Here is an 8,744-nt window from a genome sequence, read left to right on the forward strand (position 1 = left end):
TAAATTTCGAGGCAGGGTTTCATGTAGCACAGGCTGGCTTTGAACACAGTGTGCAGGCAGGCAAGGATGACCTAGAACCTCTCATCCTCCTGCCTTCATCTCCCAGTGTTGGGATAAGCACGTGCCACCATGTCGACTTTGTGCAATGCCGGGGAATTGAACCCAGAACTTTGTGTATGCTGGGTGAGCACTGTACCAATTAAACTGTATCCCAGCACATTTAAATTTGATTTATTTGTATGAATATTGCCCATATAAATAGTAATGACATTGAGTTACAAGAATTCTGAAAGACTAAACACACATAAAGTCAAGGAAAAAGCATTAGACAGACTCGGAGTCACTGGGATTTAGTTTTATAGATGCAGGAGGAAAGAGCCTCAAAGAACCCTTTTTTTATAAAGAGCCTTGAGGCCCAGATTTGGCAAATATCCATTAAATCTCCATATCCAAAGATATTATACAACAATTATTTAAAGATGCCTGGTTTTTCATAGGATAGTCATATCTCAGGAGTGGGCCGAGTAACACATAGATCTCTCCAGTAACTCCCCGGAGAGGCACGGAGTCCCTGAGAGGAGAACAGGTGTGCTCCTTTAACTTCACACAGCTCCAAGGGATCCAGACACGAGCCTCCAGCGAGTCTCCCAGGCTTTCTGTAAACCACACTAACTGGGAGTGCCAATGTGCCGGCCTAGAATATCAGAGCAGAACCATCAAAGAGTGGGAATAAGTGAGCTTCCTCCTTTGCCCTTGGTTACCCTGGCCTCTCCCATCTTCTCCCAGCACCCTGCCCCTGGTGGAATGCAGCCCACTTGCACCTCCTACAGGAATTCTAGAGGGTCTCTCTCCTGCCTAAACACATCATTTACCTGCAGACCTCGACATCTGGGTCTTCCAAGTTCGGGAAACTTGTCAGAATCCGGGGTCTCGAAGAGTAGGTGTGAAGTGGAACCACAAGGAACACCCCATTCTCCTCCTGCCGGCTCCCTTAGGAATCCTAATTCAAGGGTATGAAGGGCATGTCAGGGGACGCAGATCCAATCCTGCCTAATACCCGCCTCCTCTAAGAAGCTTACCGGGCATCGTACAAGTTCTGGGCCCCATAACAAACCCGAGGGGGTAGACTTTTTACCAGGGACACAGAATAGACCGCCTCCACCAGAGTCACTGGGGGAACCTCTCAAATTTGCAACTAAGCTATAGGAATTCTAGGCCATTTAGGGCTTCCATGCTTAGACGGGAGGAAAGACATACATGGAAGCAGAAAGCTCTGAGAAACCAAGAGAAAGTACGTGGGGCTTAAGCGATCAAAAGACATCAGCACCAGGCTCCACTAGCTACCATGGGAGTCTAACCATAAGTGTAAATGTGGAGACACCCGTTCCACCTAGATGTAGGGTGAGTATGAAAATCAAATTGAAACTGAGGGCCCGGGAGGAAAATATTCAGCAAATGTGAAAGCATTTTGGAATGTGTTTTATTAAGCCAAAAGAAACCCCTTAGGGAATCACGCTGGGACATCACAAGGTACTGAAGATGTTGGCTCCTGAGCCTCTTGAACCTCTAGCCTTGTTTGCATTTTGTCTAAGCTCCGCCCCACAGTTACCTGGCAACAGCCAGGTATACCTGACTCACTATAAAAGGAGCTGCTTGCCCCCTCCGCTCTCTCTTGCTCTTGCCTCCCTGCTCAAGCTCTGTCCTCCTCTCCCCCCTCTCCACCCCACGTGCTCATGGCTGGTCTCTACTTATCTATTCCTCTTCTCTCTTCCTTTCCCTCTCTCTTTCCCCTCCCCCTCCCTTTCTCCACCTCTACTACCCTCTTAACTCCCCTCCCCATGCCCTGAATAAACTCTATTCTGTACTAAACCAATGTCATGTGACTGGTCCCTTAGCGGGAAGGGATGCCTCAGCATGGGCCTGCTGAGGCACCCCCTTCCCTCACACCTGACTACGCCTCCACTAAATATATCCCCTCCTCTCTTTATCTTTTTATAAACACATCACTGATCACTGTGACAGTTTGGGTCCTGTGCCCTGCAGCTATGTCAAGCACTAGACAGAGTCAGATGAATCTGAGACACTGAGAGAACAGGTGTGCCTGTTCCTCTAACTCTGTCTAGTGCTTACAAGCTGCCTGCCCCTCCTTTCCTTGTTTCCCACATGTACATGAGTGGCTGCTGCTTTAATCTGACATAGCAGGTAATCTCCCCCCAGCCTCGAGTCTGCCCCATGTCATCCCGAGTATCCTAGAAAAAAAACAGGTAATTTACTTCCTCTGCCAAACCCTGCAGGGGCACCATAGCTGGTGGAAGAGCGAGATAGACCTCTGTCCCTCAGCGACACCTGGTTTTGCTTTTATGCTGTCTCCAGCAGAACCAGGTTCACTTCCTTTTCCTTTCTTTAGCATTCTGTCTGACCCCCAGAGACGGAGAAGGGAACAACACAACTGACAAGGTGAGTTCTCTTTTCTTCTGTTTTAAAGTGTTATTTACGTAGTGCAGAGCATTCAGAGAAGAAGAAAGATCCCTTTCTCTTGTATCCTTAATAACCTCTTGCTAGTATCTAACCTACATTTTACTTGATAGAAATGACTCTAGTTCCTTTGTCCTTTCCTCCTGAAATTGAAGCACCAGTGGAATGTAGGAGAGTTTGCAGTTCGCCTGGGAATGCAAGCATCATGTGCAGTAGTCCTGAGAGCCCGGACTGACTTCTCTGAGCAGAGATACAAGTAAGTAGCACTCTGGTCTGTCGGAGGAGGGAGATACTGACACTACCCGGTTGACAGGGTTGTTCTGAGAATTGAGCAATTACTATGTGAGGCGTGTTAACGGTGCCTGGCACTGCTTATAGGGGCCATAGGCTACCAGCTGCTGGGACTGTAGACAGATGCCAGAGAGGGCAGCAGATCCCCACACAGACACCATGACAACTCTGTGTATTGTGCACTTGTGAGTCTGATCAATGCCTGCCTCTGGCTCTCTTAATGGCCCAGGAGCTCTAAGAGGACAGGACCTCGACTGTTTTGTCTTTTGCTAAATCCCCAGAGCTCAGAGCAATGCCTGCCACTCAACATATTGATTTTGAGACTGAAAAAAAAAAAGTATATCCAGCCAGGTGCGTGCCTATAATTCCAGAACTAGGGAGGTGAAGGCAGGCAGATCAGGAGTTTGAAGTCAGCCTTGGTTACACAGTGAGTTAAAGGCCAACCTGGGTCACATAGTGATAACCTATCTCAGAAAAAAAAGTTAGCATAGGATGTGGAAGGCTGAGGTGGGGCTCGGAGGCCTGACCTACACAGAGAGAAGAATGATGCTCAAAGACTGGGCTTTCAGTGGGCAGAGAAAGACAGCAGGAGGGAAGGGAAGTTCATCCCCTTCTCTACGATGCATTTTATCCTCTCCTCTGGAACAGGGTGGCAGGGCAGACAAGGGCTCTGACCTCACAATAAACTCACTGCAAGCCAGGGCTTCAAGGCTTGGCAGGATAGCACGGGGACTTCTTGTCCTTTCCTACCCTCTGCTAGAACAAAGGAGGGATCTGATGTGGAGGGTTTGTACACAGGGTTATTTACCTATTTCTGAGCCTACCTTGGGAATTGCTACTGTGGTTTGAATGAGAGTGGCCCCCATAGGCGCATGTATTTGAATGCTTGGTCCTCAGTTGGTGGAATTGTTTAGGAAGGATTAGAAGGTGTGGCCTTGTCAGAGGATATGTGTCACTGAGGAAGGGGGTGGAGCTTTAAGGTTTAAAAAGCCAATAACATTTCTAGTCCCCTCCCCCCCCGCTCCCCCCCCCCCCCTGCCTTTTGCATATGGATCCATGCCTGCCTGCCTTCCTGCTGCTACGGTCTGCCACGATTGTCATGGACTCTAACCAACCCTCTGGGACTGTAAGCCCCCAATAAGCTCTTTTATAAGTCATGGTGTCTTCACAGCAATAGAAAAGTAAGACAAATTCCAACTGCATAATCAATTAATTTCCCCGTGGAGAGTGGACACAATTCATCAAGAACTACAATTCAGATGCCTTCAGACCTGGGCAAGAAGAATTCCTTCTACTAGCTGTAGCAGGTATTAGTGGAGATCCCCAGGAATGTGGCTTCCCAGAGAATGAATGCCACACTGAGAGATGCCCCAGTGCCAACCACTCAGAAGTATTAAGAAACTTTTACATGGGGCCCCGTGTAACCGCTAATAAAGTAGTGAGTCTGACCAAGAATGAGTCTCCTAGAGTCTTGTATCCTTGGGCTCCTCGCTCATAGGACCAGGAAGGCAAGAGTCCCCTCGGGATTGCTCCACACTACAGTGAGAAGAGCCGTGGAAATGCACATACATCAGTCAGGCACTGTAACTGCACACCCTCCAGCCTGTGACTTTTTAGTTTTATGTTATTGTGTGTAAGGATTTTAAATGGGGATGGAGAAATGGCTCACCGGTTTAGAGTGAGTACTACTTTCACAGATACCTGAGTTCATTTGCAAGCAACTATGCTGTAGCTGGTTATCAACTACTTGTAACCCTAGCTCCATGGGCATCTCCTCTGGCCTTTGTAGCACATACATGTACCCACACCCAGAGACATATACACATAATTACACCTACATAAATTTAAATAAGTAAATAAAATGTAAAATTTTTATTATTGCATGTATTAATTTGTTTGTGACACAAGAGTGTCACAGTGTATCTGTGAAGGTCAGAGGACAACTTGTGGGAGTCTGTTCTCTCCTTTCACCACAGGGTTCCTAGGATTGGACTCAGGTTTCTGGCCTTAATGACAAGAGCCTTTTACCTATTATCTCACTGACCCACAAAAACTAAAATGTAAAAACACGGTGTGCTGGCTACTTTTATGTCAACTTGACACAAACTAGAATCATGAGGGGGCCCCAACTGAGAAAATGCCTCCGTAAGATCTAGCTGTAGACAAGCCTGTAGGGCATTTTCTTAATTAGTGATTGATGGGCGTGGGACGTTGCATACACAGGAGGTTGTGAGCTGCCTGAGGAGAGTACAGGGAACTGAACCTTAGTCCTCTGGAAGAGCAGCCCGGGCTCTTCTCCCCTGAGCCATCTACCAGGCTCCTTATTTTGCCTTATGTACTTTTAAAGATGCTACTAAGGAGTTGGGCAGTGGTGGCGCACACCTTTAATCCCAGTGCTTGGGAGGCAGAGGCAGGCAGATTTCTGAGTTCAAGGCCAGCCAGGTCTACAGAGTGAGTTCCAGGACAGCCAGGGCTACACAGAGAAACACCATCTTGGGGAAAAGAAATAAAAAAAAAAAAAAAAAGATGCTACTAAGGTTTCACAAGACTGAGTAGCCAGAGTGACTAGGTGAAGAGGAGCCAAGATCATAAGGACCTTTAAAAAATGGAGACTTTAAGATACTTTTCAAAAAACATAATGTCCTGAAGAAAGAGATTCAGTTCCTTTTCTTACAGAAATGTGGCAATCTCCAATTTTCCTCCGCCCCCACAAAAGAACCCCTTTACTTTCTGCCTGTCTTCTTTCCATATCTGGCATCACAGGAAACTGGCGGGGGCGGGGCTTGTCGGGGCGGGGGCGGGGCTTGTCCGGTGGTGGATAAGGCAAGGTCCTGTTTGCGAAGTAAAGAAGTTCACTGGAACTGGAAATGTATAAAAGCGTCTCTTTGTTCAGTGAGCCTGTCTGTGACTTTAGAATAGAGAGAAGCTTTGTCAGTTTCTCAAATGCTCCGAGAAAGACTGAAAGAGGATTGAGAGCAATTAAAGAAAGAGGCCACAGTCTCTTCGTGAAGCACACTGCTGGGGAAAAGAGACACAGAGGCGGAGCCTGGCGTTAGAGTCTTCAGAGGCATAGCAATGATTTCCAGGTTTGGGGGCTGGGTGGATGGCTGCGATGTGCTTGTGCACAAACATGAAGACCCAGACTTGGATCCCCATCAGCAATGTAAAAATACAATGTGGTAACACAAGTCTGTGACTCCAGAACTGGATGGGAGCTCATTACTCCACCAGTCTTGCCAAGCAGTGAGCTCTAGGCTCAGTGAGTCACACCATCTCAAAAACATTACATGAAGAGAAACTGAGGAAGACATCCCATGTACACTCCACATATGTACATACATCATGCACACCAGGATTTCAATGTTAGATTTCAATGATCCAAAGAAACAAAACATTTAAAAAGTGGAGTGCATGAGGTTACTGGATTTTTGAAAGCTAACTGGAGGATAGTAAAGGTTTATTGTTAATTATTTTAAATTTGATAGCAGCAGTATAAGTATGATTTTTTTTTTTACGAAAAAGTTCTTATGTGGGGGGGGGGGGGATTTGGAGGGACGGCTCAGCAGTTACGAGCACTGGCATTTCTTGCAGATGGCAGGTCGTCACCTCCTGTAACTCCAGTCCCAGCGGATCTGACACACTCTGCCAGTCTCTGCAGCCTTGTCTCTCTGTAAGATGGAGATGGGATCTCTTGAGCAAACTGCCTGACTGGTGAGCCAAATTGGGAGCTCTGTGCTTGACTGAGAGACTATGCCTCCAAAAGAATAAGGTGGAGAGTGACTGAAGAAGATTCCTGACATCACCCTTGGGCTTCAATTCCACATGCACTCATAAGAACATATATTCATGCATACACAGCACACATATATGTACACATGAAAATGATAAAACAGACACAATTCTTTTTGTTGTTGTTGTTGGGGTTTTTTTTTTTGCTTTGTTTTTTCAAGACAGGGTTTCTCTGTATAACCCTGGCTGTCCTGGAACTCACTGTGTAGACCAGGCTGGCCTTGAACTCAGAAATCCGCCTGCCTCTGCCTCCCAAGTGCTGGAATTAAAGGCTTGCACCACTACTGTTCGGCCAGACGTAATTCTTATATCTAGAGCTATATATCAAAATGTTTCTGGATAAAATGTTAGCTGTCTGGGATCTCTGCCAAAATATTATGCTGGGAAGAAGTAGGCTATAAATGAAATAAGATTGAAGACTTAACAGTTGACTGGTGACGGGGGATTTGCTCTGCCATTCCTCCATCTTTTTTTTTGGTTTGGTTTTTTGAGACAGGGTTTCTCTGTATAGCCCTGGCTGTCCTGGAACTCACTCTGTAGACCAGGCTGGCCTCGAACTCAGAAATCCGCCTGCCTCTGCCTCCGGAGTGCTGGGATTAAAGGCGTGCGCCACCACACCCGGCTCATTCCTCCATCTTTGTGTGTGTTACTCTGTGGTGTTTTCCTTTTGGGGGGTCTGGGGGAGGGGTCTCACTGTGTATCCCTGGATAGCCTGAACTCAACATGTAAATTAGGCCATCCTGGAAACCAGAATCTGTGTGTTCTGCCTCCCAGGTGCTGGGATTAAAGGTGTGTGCAGCACCATGCTGGCTTTTTTTTTTTTTTTTAAAGATGGGGTTTCATGTAGACCAGACAGACTGTCTCTGAAGTTAATGAAGTCCATCTGTAGTTGAATTTCTGATCTTCTTGCCTCCACTTCCTGAGTGATGGAATTGCAGGAGAGTACCACCAAGCCTTATTCATGCAGGGCACAGGACCCTGGACTCTGAGCACACTAAGCAAGCACTCTACCACTGAGCTACATCTCCACCTCCAGAAAATTTCTTGACATTTTTATTTTGTTGGTGGTGGTGTTTTGTTTTTAAAGAGAAGGTCATATCTCAGATTTCCCTAGACTTCTACTTCGGTGGAAACAGTGTGATGAAGAACTGGTAGGGCAGAAGGGGAGAGGGTGGAGCTTGGGCAAGAATTAAGAGTTGGTCAGGGCCAGGCTAGATGCAGCGGGAAGGATGATGAGGGCTAAGGGCCAGCACTGGTGTGTAAGAGCGGGGGAAGAGTGGAAAGGGGAAATGAGCCCATGGCTCCCCCTCTCTTCCTCTCTTTGCACTTTTTCTGTATTCACTATTTACCCTTCCTGTCTGTAGATGAAAATTTCATCTTGGGGACTTATTCAACAAGCCATAAAATTCCAGTTCAGTTCACGAGGCACAGGAAAGAAACTACATTTTCAACAAGTGCCCCCCGAAAACTGGGCATCTAGGACTCCCTGCGAACCCCTGAGAGGGGCTTGCATTTGTCACTAACCTCCATTTTACAAGCACACTGTGACCAACCACTCCACCTTTTCAAAGCCTGTGTCCCAGCAGTTCACTATTTTATCAGGAAATAAGAGGTGAGATGTTACAAAGCAATGTTATTTATTGGTTTCCTTTAAAGTACGTGTGGGAACATGTAGACACTGGGGATCCTTTGGATGGGAAAGTTAAGGCTTGAAAGCCATCTCCTTTGAATTACTCTGTCTCTTGTCATCGATGTTCTGACTTTATCGTCATTGAACAACCTTCAGATTTGGAGCCAATCATGAGGACCCCTCTAGATGGTTCTGTCTTTTATCATCAGTTTTAACAAAATGACTTGCTGGGCGTGGTGGTACACGCCTTTAATTCCAGCACTCGGGAGGCAGAGGCAGGCGGATTTCTGAGTTCGAGGCCAGCCTGGTCTACAAAGTGAGTTCCAGGACAGCCAGGGCTACACAGAGAAATCCTATCTCAAAAAACCAAACCAAAAAAAAAAAAAAAAAAAAAAAAAGACTTATTCCTTTCTAAGTCCCCGAAAAGCTAGCTGTTCAGCAGAACGAGGACGATGACAACAAATCTGAACACCTATCAGATCATTAAAAATGAGCAAACTAATTAACTTAAGTTTAGTCTTTAAGGTCATAAACCAGACCATGCATCTAAGCTGGCCTA

This window comes from Mus caroli, unplaced genomic scaffold (genome assembly GCF_978045245.1).
Source record: "Mus caroli unplaced genomic scaffold, Mus_caroli_1 scaffold_11, whole genome shotgun sequence".
NCBI classification, from domain to species: Eukaryota; Metazoa; Chordata; class Mammalia; order Rodentia; family Muridae; genus Mus; species Mus caroli.